The 12,736-nt window shown below is 39.9% G+C and overlaps 1 protein-coding gene across 8 annotated transcripts in view; it reads left to right on the forward strand.

Moving 5' to 3' along the window:
- Positions 1-12,736, forward strand: part of SIPA1L1 (signal induced proliferation associated 1 like 1) — a 392,555-nt gene that overhangs the window by 143,317 nt on the left and 236,502 nt on the right. For all 8 annotated transcript variants that reach the window (XM_081116818.1, XM_081116817.1, XM_081116822.1 and 5 more), the window contains one exon: positions 6,056-6,124. The gene's annotated coding sequence lies outside the window, so the exon portion shown is untranslated. The remainder of the gene's footprint in view (positions 1-6,055; positions 6,125-12,736) is intronic.

The following is a 12,736-nucleotide window of genomic DNA, read 5'->3' on the forward strand; positions in this document are numbered from 1 at the left end:
AGGCTCTTTCTGATACTGGATCAGAGGTAGGGATAGTACTATGTGAATCCAATAAGGAAATAAATTGAGGTTGATGGGAGCCAGATTTACTACTTATATAGGAAAGGGAAAGGTGAAAACGGGAATGAACCCTGTGGTGTTGCGTTGAAATTCAGGGTTTCCGTATGAACTCAGGGTTTCCGTATCCATAGAAAGAAATAAAGAAGTAAGTGTGTGTGCATATATGTTTGTTTCTACTCAGATGATGGGAACAGTGATAATCCAGTTGCAGTAAGCACACTCACATCTTGGTTTCTTTTTTATTTTTATTTATTTATTTATTTATTTATTTATTTATTTATTTATTTATTTATGTTTACATGCTTAGAGAGAGGGAGAAGGGGGGAGGAAAAGAGAGAGAGACATTAATGTGTGAGAGAAATATCGGTTGGTTGTCTTCTGTACGCTCCCCGACTGGAGGTCAAACCTGCAACCCAGGCATGTGCCTTGACTAGGAATTGAATGGCAACTTTTCCATGCATGGGACAATGCTCAACCAAGTGAGATGCTTTGGCCGGGCAGATCTTGGTTTCTAAATACCATTTTTTCTCCCTAAAATGATAGAAATGATTAGACTAGAAAATCACTTTTTGGCAGCTATCATAATTTGGCCAATTATTATCAATGGACAAATATTGGGTGAAAGGTTATTGATCACGTGATGTAAATTCGCATTACCAGTCAGGGGAAAAAATTGAGATAGTATATGACCCAATAGAATACAATGAGAGGAGCTCCTCTGTGGCATTCTTGCTGAAAATTCAAAACTTGAGTCTGATCATAAGAAAGGAACATTCTACAAATCTGGCCTGGAATCTTCAAAATGGTCAAGGTGTGAAAGTCAAGGACAGTCTAAGGAATTCTAGATGGAAATAAACTAATAAGCTATGAATACTTTGTGCAACGTGAGACCCCGGACTGGATCCTTTTACAAAAACGGACAACACTGGGATAAGTGGAGGAAGTCAAATCTGGTCTGTGGATCAGTCGATGGCACTACATCAGTGTTTATTTCTGGATTTTGATGGTCATAATTGTAGTTTTGTAGGAGAGTGTCCTTGTGTATAGCAATTACTCAGTAAACTCTGTAGGGGTGATATTCCATTGTGTTGGCTACCTACTCTCAACTGATTCAGGGAAATTGAGTTATTTATGCTAGTCTGGCAACTTCTTTTTTGTAGGTTGGTCTGAGATTGTTAAACAAAACCCCCCCCTTCCGTTAGTTGATTTCATACTTCAAATTCGTGTGCTTATCAAACAAACCATCTGTAAGGTTTAAGGGGTTTGCTTCCCTGTGCTGTCTTGACTTGCAGCTGCCCTGTCAGTGTGGCTTCCTCTTATATCTTGATTGTCTTTTGGTATTCTGCTTTCAGGTATTTCCCAGCCCCTCATTAATGCATTCTTTTCCCTGCTCATCCTTTATTTCCCATTACCTGTGTTTTGCCTTTGAAACAAACTGCTTCTTTCGGTGGGAAAGCCTGGTTTACAGAAACGAGGCATTTACAGTGTTCCAGTTGTGTGATAATGCTGCATTTCGCTTGGCCCTACTTTGCTATGCTGTTCTTGTCTCCTCAGTTTGCTGGTGAACTGTTTGAGCTTTCTCTTTTCACCCCACTGCATCTTCCTTAGAACTGAGTCTGTTTCAATGGGCTTTTAAGAAAAAGTTTTGGGCTGGTTGATTGCTGCCTTAGAATTTGGAGTTTTCAGAAAGTATCCGCAGGGTAAGGGGAATCTGATAGATGGGTTGGCAGATGTGATGCTGTACTCATCCATAATCGCGTCAGCTCGTGCCTGTGTGTGTGGCTAGGCCCAAAAGTTTAGGATTAAGCATATTAGGACCAAGCTGGTCCTACTCTAAAAATGTGTGTGATTTGGAATGCGGGTGGAGTAGCTGTGCAGAGAAGGTTAATTGTCACAGCAGTCTGCTCGCTCGCTCTGAGAACAGCACATGGCAGCTGTCTGGTTGGTAGAACCTGCCTTTTCCCCTCAGTACAGAAAATCATGGGTGAAAGCCTTGAATTGCCCCTATCCCCACCCCATACCTTCTTTTCTTTGGTAGAACTAAAGTCCATCAGAAGGCTGGTTTTCCTTAAATAGGTTGGAGGGCAATCTTCTCTTTAGCAGTTACCCTAATTTCCATGTTTCTCAGAAGGATCAAGAAATAAAGCTTTTAAAAACCCAGAGCGGCAGTTACATTGCACTTAGTATACACCCACACACACAGGCTTTTCTTCAGCATTTTATTTTTTTTCTCTCGCTGCTTTTACAGTGTAGGTGGCCTTCTCCGGATTGCTTTTTACAGGAAATTGAGCAACCTTTCTTTTTTGGAACAGAATATATTTTACTGCTGAGAAAGAGAGAAAAAAAAATGAAGTGTTTATGTTTTGAAATTCAAGATGAGTTTTTATTCAAAGAGCAATTTAAATCTGCAAAAATGGAAGTAAATTTCATATTATATACTAATATTTCTTAACTTTCTGAGTAATTTTGGGTCTTTTTTTTTTTTTTTTTTGGTAGAAGGAAAGGAAGGTCTGAGGGTCCTGACATTACTTTGCTTGAATTGTTCTCTCTGTCATTGATGGATATTAAGAAGTCTTATTTGACCAGGTCATTATTTTTCTGGCTTTTGTACGAGGCTACCTTCACCAGTTGTCTTCTTTCCATGGTGGAGGTGCGATGGCTCTACACTGCTTTAGCAGGCATTTTGAACCTAGAGTGTGTGTGAGCCCCCCTTTGGAAAAGCACATCATTCAATTGAGCTTCCTAATGATTTAGCTAGTACAAAGGGCCCCAAGGCTGGGTAGGGAGCTCCAGATTGGAGCCCTGCCTCATCCACAGATTCTGTCTGGTCTGCCAAACCGTCCAGTGCTTGGGAGTATGAATACCAGTCTACCCACTGCCCACCACCTACCCAGGTGCGCTCTGCCTGGGGATGCTTGTGCTTGAGTTTGATTTGGGTGGTTCCTTTATAGCACCGGGGATTCAGAGGAAGCCATCAGTCTGTGAGTAGCATATAAGCCCATAGGCCACATCATGGAAATGCTATCTAGTGGGATGGAGTAATTCTCATGGAATCTTTCTAAGTGTGTTCAAAAATTATATCCTTTGTTTGAGTTTAAAATTTGCATGCTTGTTCCTGTACCTAAGTGGAATATGAGTGCACATCACCTCTCAGGTATGTCTTATGTATGTAATTAGCTAGTTGTGATAGAGCAGGCAGTTAGACAGACATGAACAGAGTAGGAATCACAGGCCAGGTACAGAAGGTCACCAGGGTGAAAGGCTCCAGGTGCTAGCAATGGGGAAACAAGTATTAGAGGGTGGGACCTCACCCCAGGGTGGCTTTTCCTCCGCTGCATATCACTGGTCACGCTGTTTGGACCCTGCCCTGACGTTTGCTCCCCTGGCATGAGGCAGACTCCTCAGAGGAGGAAGAAGAGGGCTGGAGAATAGCCTCGAGTGACTCCCACACAAGCCCTTGCGCATCAGGCTCACAGGACAGTGAAGTGCTCACCTGCATCAAATATTCTTAGGAACAAAGCCTTGGGTCTGTTGAACACAGAGACAGCTTTGGTCAAACTAGAGATAACATTTAGGCCTCAGTTGTGTTTCAGCTCCAGGCCTAAAAAAGCAGCAAAATCACACAAAGCAACGCTGTGGCCAACTTCAGGGCCAGCTGCAGTGACTAATGACCCCTTACTCTAGTGTTGACCAATCAGTAGAGGCCACGACCCTGAAAGGACACACCTGGAAAGCTGATGAATATTCTGTTGAGATCCTTCCCTGAGACTCCCCCTAAAATCCCTGCCTTTGGAAAATAGATAAAACCCCTTAAGATGTACGACCCAGTGCAAACACCTTTCCCCACCCCCTTCTTCCCTCAGGTGGTCTCTCTAGAGCACACCGGCACCTTTCCTCCCTCTTCCCTTTGCTTTCTTTCTCCTAAGCTCCAAGGGCCCTTCTTTTGCCTCTGTAACTTGTTTCCTGAGTCTGCACAGCCAGCTGGCTCACTTGTACCTCTGTGACTTTCTAAATAAACTTGCACTTATATTTGAGTTCTTGGCTCTGAATTCTTTCTTAGCCAAACTCAAGGACCCAGGTCTTACTTCTCTGGTAACATCTGGTGCCTTTCACCGTTAACAGTTATAGCTCATTAGTTATGATTAACAAAACAGAGTATGTATTTTGAGTGTTACAAGTTTCTTGACCCATTCTGTGGGTGCAACCTGTAGAACAATTATGTAAAAAATGCAAATTTTATTATCTGACTCAAAATATTCTTTTTAGGTTTCTTTTCCCCAAAGTTTTCTTCTGATGTTTATACCATTTGATTATGGTAGGGCAGCAAAGACCTGTCGTAGCGTCTTCCTGAGCTCTGTTCTGCTGTATTACATAAGATCATATAGTGTGGGGATGTAGTATTCCCTCAGTAGGTCCCATTTTGCATGCAATTAAAGTAGGCTGCGAAGTACCTTTATATTGGGCTAAATAAAAGATGGGAGTCCTAATCTCCTAGGTGACAGGCTGGAAAGAGGAACTTTCCTTCTTTTCCTCACCAGGAGTTGGGAATATCTGAGTGAGAACAAGTTTTGGTTCGTCTTACTCTTAGCTTCCGTTTTATGTTTGAGAACAGGGCTTGGGAGTTAACATAATTCGAAATACTGTTTCACCTCAGCAAACACTTAAAAACTGGTTTCTTGAAACCTCTTATGGACATGTTTAGTCTGATCTATTTTAGTATTTTTAGAATAGGTACATGTACTGTAAATTATTAATATTGGTCATGTTCATTCTTTTAACTAATAATAAGCTGAGCAGTCACAGGAAATGATTGTGACTGTACTGGGAACTTACAGACCTACCTGAAGTGACCTGTGGGAGAACTGCAGAATTTCTGAATAGTTACACTGGTTGGTTGCTTTATAACAGAGTTTCTTAACCTTACAATTGTTGACATTTTGGGCCAGATAATTCTTTGTAGTGGGGAGCTGTGCTGTGCATTGTAGGATGGTTGGCAGCATTCCTGGCTTCTACCCATTAAATGCCAGTAGCAGCATATCTCCTCCCTGTGTTGTGACAATTAAAAATGTCCAGGCATTTTAAGATGTCCCCTGGGGTGCAAAGTTGGCCCCTGTTGAGAACCACTGGTTTGGAACAGTGGCTGCCATAGGCAGATTATGGACTAATTACATCAAAATAACCTTGTTGAGGGATGGGGGTCCTTACTCCTACAGGTTCTTGAATTTCTCCCCATTTGTATTTTATTTTATTTTATTTTATTTTATTTTTTATTTTATTTTATTTTATTTATTTATTTTATTTTAAATATATCTTTATTGATTTCAGAGAGAGGAAAGGAGAGGGAGGGAGAGGGATAGAAACATCAACGATGAGAGAGTCAGTGATCAGCTGCAGCCCGCAACCCGGGCATGTGCCCTGACCGGGAATTGAACCCTGATTGCCTGGATCCTAGGTTGACGCTTAACCGCCGAGCCACGCTCGGCTGGGCTCTCCCCATTTGTCTAGATGCTGAATAGCTAGGTTTAAGAATTTGTTGTTTAAGTGGGAGTTGTTATTAGTTGACTTAAATTTAAATGTTTGGCCTGGCCGGGTGTGGCTCAGCAGTTGAATGTTGACCTAGGATCCAGGAGATCGGGGTTTGATTCCCAGTCAGGGCACATGCCTGGGTTTGCAGGCTTGATCCCTAGGTTGGGGGCGTGCAGGAGGCAGCTGGTCATGACTCTCATCATTGATGTTTCTATCTCTCTCTCCCTCTCCTTTCCTCTCTCTGAAATCAATAAAGATATATTATTAAAAAAAATTTAAATGTTTGAGCTGCACATACAGAGTTTACAAATGAAAGAGGGTTTTAGAGGTAAAGGAGAACATTTCACAATTATGATTTGATTTGTAGCAGTGATTCCCCCCACCTTCCCTTATTTCTATGAGGTACAGTTGTTTTTCAGACTTTGAAAAGAAACTTGTTATACTAAACTTTGTAATTATTTTAATCTAGGTTTTGAGAGAATACCTTGAGTTGGACTCACAGCAAGACCTGCTACTACTAACTTTGAAGGAGAAAAGGGTGAGTTGGTGGATTAGTCCCAAAGTGCTGTTGGGGGAAGGGAATGCCTCTCAAGTGTTCATTCTTGGAAGACCTGCTACTTACAGCAAATTTCGATTTAGCAAATATGAATCCTGTATTTTTTACCTATTGGTTTTTCCCTCCTCCATCTTTTTACTTCTGAGAGACAGACATGAACACGGAGAAGAGGGGAAGCGCCTGTGCAATTTTTAGTTGTCATCTTTATACATAAAATAGATATTTTTCCTGGCTACTTAAATTAATAATATGAAGGTTTTTGTTCATACTCTACTTACGTTTCCACTCCATAGTAAATGCATTTCAAAAAAATCTTCTGTGTTTCTTAAAATTTGGTGGGAGTTTATACCCCGACCCTGTTCTAAATGAGACTCTTGCCAACCCCGGTGCATTAGTGTGTGCTTTGGAGTACCAAGTTTATCCTGAAAAATTGGGAGATGGTTGGATGATCTGCTTGACTGACGTGCATATTTGATCTTGTAGTGATTGCGCTTGGGTACTGCGAGGCAGAAACCCAGTTCTGTCGTAGCCTGTCCTAATGTTTTAGTGGACATTCCTCGCATATTTTAACTAGTTGTAAAAGGGTATTCTCAGTGAGAAAACTAACAGCTTACTTTGATTGAAAGAGACTTTTTTACAAGCTTAAAATGCTGTAATATGCTAAACTCGTAAATTCAAATAAAACCAGTGGTTTGGGGTTGTGTAGGTGTCTTTGGTTTTCTTTCTTTGTATTTAACCTTCACCTCAGATGCTGAAACAAAGGTCTTGTGAGTTTCCTTATTGGCTGCTTTGTCAGGAGCAAAAGCCAATTGCCTAAGGGGCCAGCTTTTCTGGAGCAGCTGCCTCCTGTCAAGGCTGGTCAAGGTTATCTGAGCATCTCACCCCCTTAAACCTTTGTGCAGAGTTTAGGCCTTCTTTTCTGAAGCCCCCTGGGTAATTGGAACACTGCTTTCAAAGTGGCATGCTATTTCTGACCTTCCTTGAATTTCAGTGAGAGAAATTGGGGAGTGATTATCTCCAAAAATGTTTTTAAACGACATTAGGACGCTTTCCTATGTTTTTTATTAGCAACACAAATGAAAAACTGTCTTTGAGAGGGTAGCATCTTTGGAACCATCAAGAATTCCGTAGTGGTTAGTAGCAGCCTCCAGGCATGCTCCACCAAGAGAGCTGTAGCTCAGCTACTTCATGAAAGAAGAAAAATCAGTGCATATTGCTGAGCGCCCACTAGTTTTCACCTCAGTCTTGTAAGCTGTTTTCAAGATTGTTTTTTTCTTTTTACTCCTGGGGATTGCATTGTGTAGAAATGTGCACCTTCAGTGCAGTCTCTGTATGTCTTATGGTGTTTTAAACACTTTTAAACCGGTAAGTGTTGGTTGATATGCTTGAATGTGACAGTTTTTAGCATAGGCCTTAAGTTTTAACTTTATTAAGAGGCCAAACTTGTTTAAGCTTTGATGTCGCAGCCACACCTTGTCTTTTGAATTCATTACTTAGTTTAATAACCTGAGACTTAAATCACTTTTTGTTTACTGGCAGTAGTATCTGATGAGCTAGCACTGTATATCTGTTAGGTTGTGTGGGAGATTCTTCTTTTATGCATTCATACGTGCTCAGGCCTACTTAGACAAATGACAGAGGAGGCCACGATGGGACAGTTTCCTAGACCTGCTGCTGGCACAACACTCTCTTGGCTTCCTAAATGTATAGTACTCTTTCCTAAGTGCTCTCTTCTTAAGGGAACCCTAAAACAATTCTCTTCCTCCAAAACAAAAATCCAAAATGACACACACACAAAAACCCAACTCACAAAACCTTGTATTTTATATGTTGTTCTGTGTGTATCTTATTAAATCTGTCGTTCTTGTATCTTTTCATTTATTTTTTGAGTAGTATTGTTCTAGAATTATAAAAATGAATTAAGAAAGCACACTTTTGCCCTGGTGGGTGTGGTCCAGTTGATTGGGCATTGTCCCATGTACCAAAAGGTTGCAGGTTTGATTCCCATGCTGGGGTTGTGGGCTAGAACCCTGGTAGGTGGCTTGCAGGAGAGAGCCGATCAATGTTTTGCTCTCACATTGATGTTCCTCTCTTTCTCTTATCTCCCTTCCTCTCTCTCTCAAAATCAATAAACGATTAAAAAAAAAAGCACATTTTTCTCTTCCCTCAAAAAATTTTTAAAATTGCTATATTCTTTGTAAATACCCAGCAAAAAACATAGGGTAATGTTAATTGATAATTATCTTTGACTAAATTATGTCTTTTAAGCACTTTCCCAAGTATTATGTTTTTGCTTTGGATTTTCCCTTTCCTATTTAGATATTTATGTACTCATAGGTAGGTGAGATATTATTTAAACTTTTCAGTTATTTCCATTTAGCTATTGCATCCCAGGCTTCAGATTTTAGTTGAGGAAATTTTAAAAAGCTCTCTACTTATTTCTTTTCTTCAAAATAAAGTAAAATGAATAACATTGATCACATTTACTTAGACTAATAGTTGCTGGTAGAATACACAAAAGTAAAGACATACTTTTTGTTGTTTTATGGGAAGTTCCAACCATTTAGTAAGTGAAAAAAGAAAAGAAAACTGCATGTTAGTGCACCCTCTTAGACGTTTCTTGTGTTATATGTGGTGGTAGCAAGAAACCTAATAATCATAATGCCTTCCATTGGCCACCCAGGCAATAGAAGGACTAAAGCAGATTCAGAGGTCAGTTAAAAAGTGGAAGCCTGGAGAGCATGGCCTTCCTGTCTGGCGGCCTGTGGTCCTGTGACCTTACCCTCACGCCCGCTGCCGTGGTGCAACTTATCTTTTTCCTCCCATTATTCTAACAGATTATATCTTCGTTAAAACATAAAAGAAGAGCTGTCCACATCCAGTACAGTTTTCAGTGACAGAGACAATGGATTAAATAATAATAGGACTTTGAATATATTAACTCTGGGAAGAATATAACTCGAATGTTCACCTTGAGTAGACTTGTTAGAGTCTTTGGCTCAACCTAAATTGAAGTTTCATGGCATTGAGGGTACAAAAGGTAGATAACTTTGAAAGATAAACACTAGATGAAATTGTATGAACTAAATGCTAAGTATAATATGAAAATATTAAACATTTAGAGTAGCAAAGGGATGAGTGCAGAGTGTTCCTTTTATCTTTGGCCATGGTTAATTTGAATGGAGTTGGACATGCCTTAAGGTCACCTCAGAATTATTTCATTATGCTTATTTATTATGCAAAGCCTTCTTTGTTCTTAAAAAAAGAAAATCATATGGATTTTTTTGGCTTAGCAAACATTTGCTAATGCCCTCATGCCCGTTTTCTCTTCCATGAGAACAGTTTATTCTCACTGAATTCTTATCTTGACGGTCTTCAGAAATTTAGAGTGCAGCTGTCCACATCAAATAGAGTTGCCTCTTTTAAACTCATTCTAATGGCAAATAGAACACATGGTAGCAGGAATTGAAATCAGTTGTCTTGGAAGAGTGCCTTACTTCCTAGTACCTAGTCATTTTTTTTGAGCCCAGGGCCTGTATGAGTATGATTCTTTATGATGCTACCATGTGACCCACTTTCTTAGCTGTCTGGGTAATTTGAAATTTGCTAACAGGAGTGATTTGAACAAAGTGTAAATAAAGTAAGGAGTCAGAAAATAGAGAAGCAGCAGCATGAACTGCGTGTGTGAATGTGGGTGGAGGTCAGGGTGGGGACTTGTGTGTGCTCTGCCCCTCCCCCTCCGGCTCTGGCCTGCCTTGGTAAATTGGGTGGGTGAAAGCATTTTTGAAGACCTGGCTTCTGGGACCAGATCACAGGGTGGAACTAGAGATGACACTTGCGGGGAGCTCGCATCTGCCAATTCTTCATGATATACTTATGTTTCTCAAAGGGTTTGGGAAACATGGTGGGGACTTTATTTTGAAACCTGACTTTATTTTAATGTTTGTCAAAACCAAAGCACATTTTATATGTAAAAGGAAGTTGTAAATATCTTCACTGTTATTTGAGTCGCTTTCATCAAAATAATGCCTGCAAAATGAAGGCCATGTGGGGATGAAGCCCAGTGTGCATGTTTTGTGGGTCTTGGTGCTTTTGGGAGGGAGACTTTATCGTGGTCTTTTGGGAATGATTTTTAAGCAAGGCAATGGAGAGATGAGTAGGCTTGAGAAAAGCTACTGCTCACACCTGCACAACGCATATCAAGATCTCCAGCAACTCGATGATAAGGAGAACATGAGAGGTATGGACATGCCGTTCTTCCACGTGACGTCAGCCTCTTCAGAGCCAGAGATGTTTCCCAGCCATTGTTTGTCTCAGCACAGGGTCAGCTCAGTGTTCTTCCCATAATGGTTTCCTTAATAAAAAATAAATAAAAAGTGGACTGATGGCTACTGTGGCTGAGTCTTCAGGATGTTAAATGATGAATGCTTATTGAAGAACTAATGGACTGATTTTCTTTTCAGGGAGTCTTTTTTTTTTTTAAAGTCTGTAACTTAATTCAGTAAATGAATTCCCTTTTCTGCTACTGGCTGATATCTCCCCTTCCCCCCTCAGTTAAATGGTTTGAGAAATTGACTAGGTAACCTTTGATGGATATTGGTCTTTGTATGGAGACCTCTGGGCATGTTCTAGCCGAAGTAAGATGTTCTACTTCTGTTGCAGCTTGTTTCCTCCCTGGATTTATTTGTGAAACAGTTAATTCAATTAAGTAAATAATTATTTGACACCTATTTTATAGAGAGATCTTTTTGCTTAGGGCATAAATACAAAAAGAAATTCCCCTTGTAATCAAGTTGTTTTTTTAGAGGGGGAGACAAGACATAATTAAAAATTATAATAAATTACTAAGTATAATAAGGCCTGTAGTGGAAATACAAGTATAATTCATTGACCGGTCTATAGAGAGAAAATTAAATCCATGGAGCTGGGCATCGAAAGAACCATCCATCCATCCAACCAACCATCCATCCATCTGTTCGTCCGTCTATTCATTAAAAGAGGAACTTTTGTTTCTCCAAGTAACCATAGTAATTCATACTGGTTGTATAAAATCTGGATGTTTCTAAAAGGCACACAGATCAAAGTAAAAGTCATCAGTTCCCACCAGGTCACTCAGTGTCTACCACCAGAGATAACTATCCCTGCCAGCATTTTTACTTTTTATTTGTGAGATTTTTTAAACATACACAAAAGCAGAGAGAACAGTACAATGAGGCCCCATGTACCCATTATCTAGCTTCAACATTTACAGACATTTTGTCATTTTTATTGTATCCCTCTCTTTCCTGCTTTGATTGATTGATTGTAGTTTTAAAACACAGCCCAGATACTATACCTTGGAGCCTGTAAATACTTCAGGTAGTATTTTTAACAGATAATGACTTAAAAAATTAGTTACAATATCATTAACTGTAATGAAATTCAGATGATTATTTATTATTTACTCGCCAGCCCTGTGGTCCATGTTCAGTTTCCTCCATTGTGTCAGAAATGTCGTTTTACAGTTAGTTTGTTGGCATCTGGATCCAAGTAGAATTAACACATTGCATTCCTCTCCTTCAAGTCTTTCTTACTCTGTAACATCTTCTCTTCCCTCCCTTTTTTTCTTGTCATTTATTGTAGAAGAAACTGGGTCATTTGTTCTTTGGGACTAACAATGTCTTAGTAGCTTTCGTTTAGTTTTGCTCTTTTATGTAACCATGTATATATTTTAAAAGCAAAACTGGGGTCATACAGTGTGCTGCTTGTAACTTTTATAAAAAAGTTACTTTTTATATTTAGCTATATAATGACATTTACTCTTCTACAATTAGTTTTTATTTTCTATTAAATCTTAAGGCATTATAGTAACTAAAAGTGAGAAAGATGCATCTGATTGCATTTAAAGCATATCTTACATTAATGACATGTATTACAACAAACTGGCCAACCCCTCCCTCCCTCCCTCCCTCCCTCCCTCCCTCCCTTCCCACTCCAGCATCTGTTGTTGGAGGGATATAATATTGGTGATGCAATTTTCTGAATTGAGAGTTCATTTGTTCCTCCCTCAGGAATGTAGTTAGATGGCTGTGTAAAAGACAGTCTGGCTGATGTTTTGCCCAGAGGGTTGGAAATAAAAGGGGTAAATGTTGCCCCTCCAGACCCTGATTTTTCTGGAGAGTCCACTACCTGAAGGGGACCCTGCTTATCATTGTTATCATAAGCTGACCTTTATTAAAATTTTGCATTTGCATTCTCACATCAGTATAGGCTACCCGTGGGGAAGAATTCCTGGGGGTTAAAGGGAGCATGGCTGTTTTAATTTAGTGATGATAACATAATTTTAACATTGCTTTGTTCGGCTCTCTTTCAGTTACTGCCAAGTTTCCAGCCTGGGAAAAAGAGTATGTGAGCAGGCTCGCACTAGTAATAATTAATTATACCAACTGAAGCCACACGTGGTCGTTTAAGTTGACAGCCTTCTGTTCTTCATCAAAAAAGCCCCTACTTCATTTGTGGTGTTAGGGTTGCTCCTGGTAGTTTGTCTTCTTGCATTTGATTAGCTTTTAATTCAGCAGTGGTTGCCCTGGCCAGTTTGGCTCCGTGGTTAGAGCG

This window comes from Miniopterus schreibersii, assembly GCF_964146895.1.
Source record: "Miniopterus schreibersii genome assembly, chromosome: 1".
NCBI lineage: Eukaryota > Metazoa > Chordata > Mammalia > Chiroptera > Miniopteridae > Miniopterus > Miniopterus schreibersii.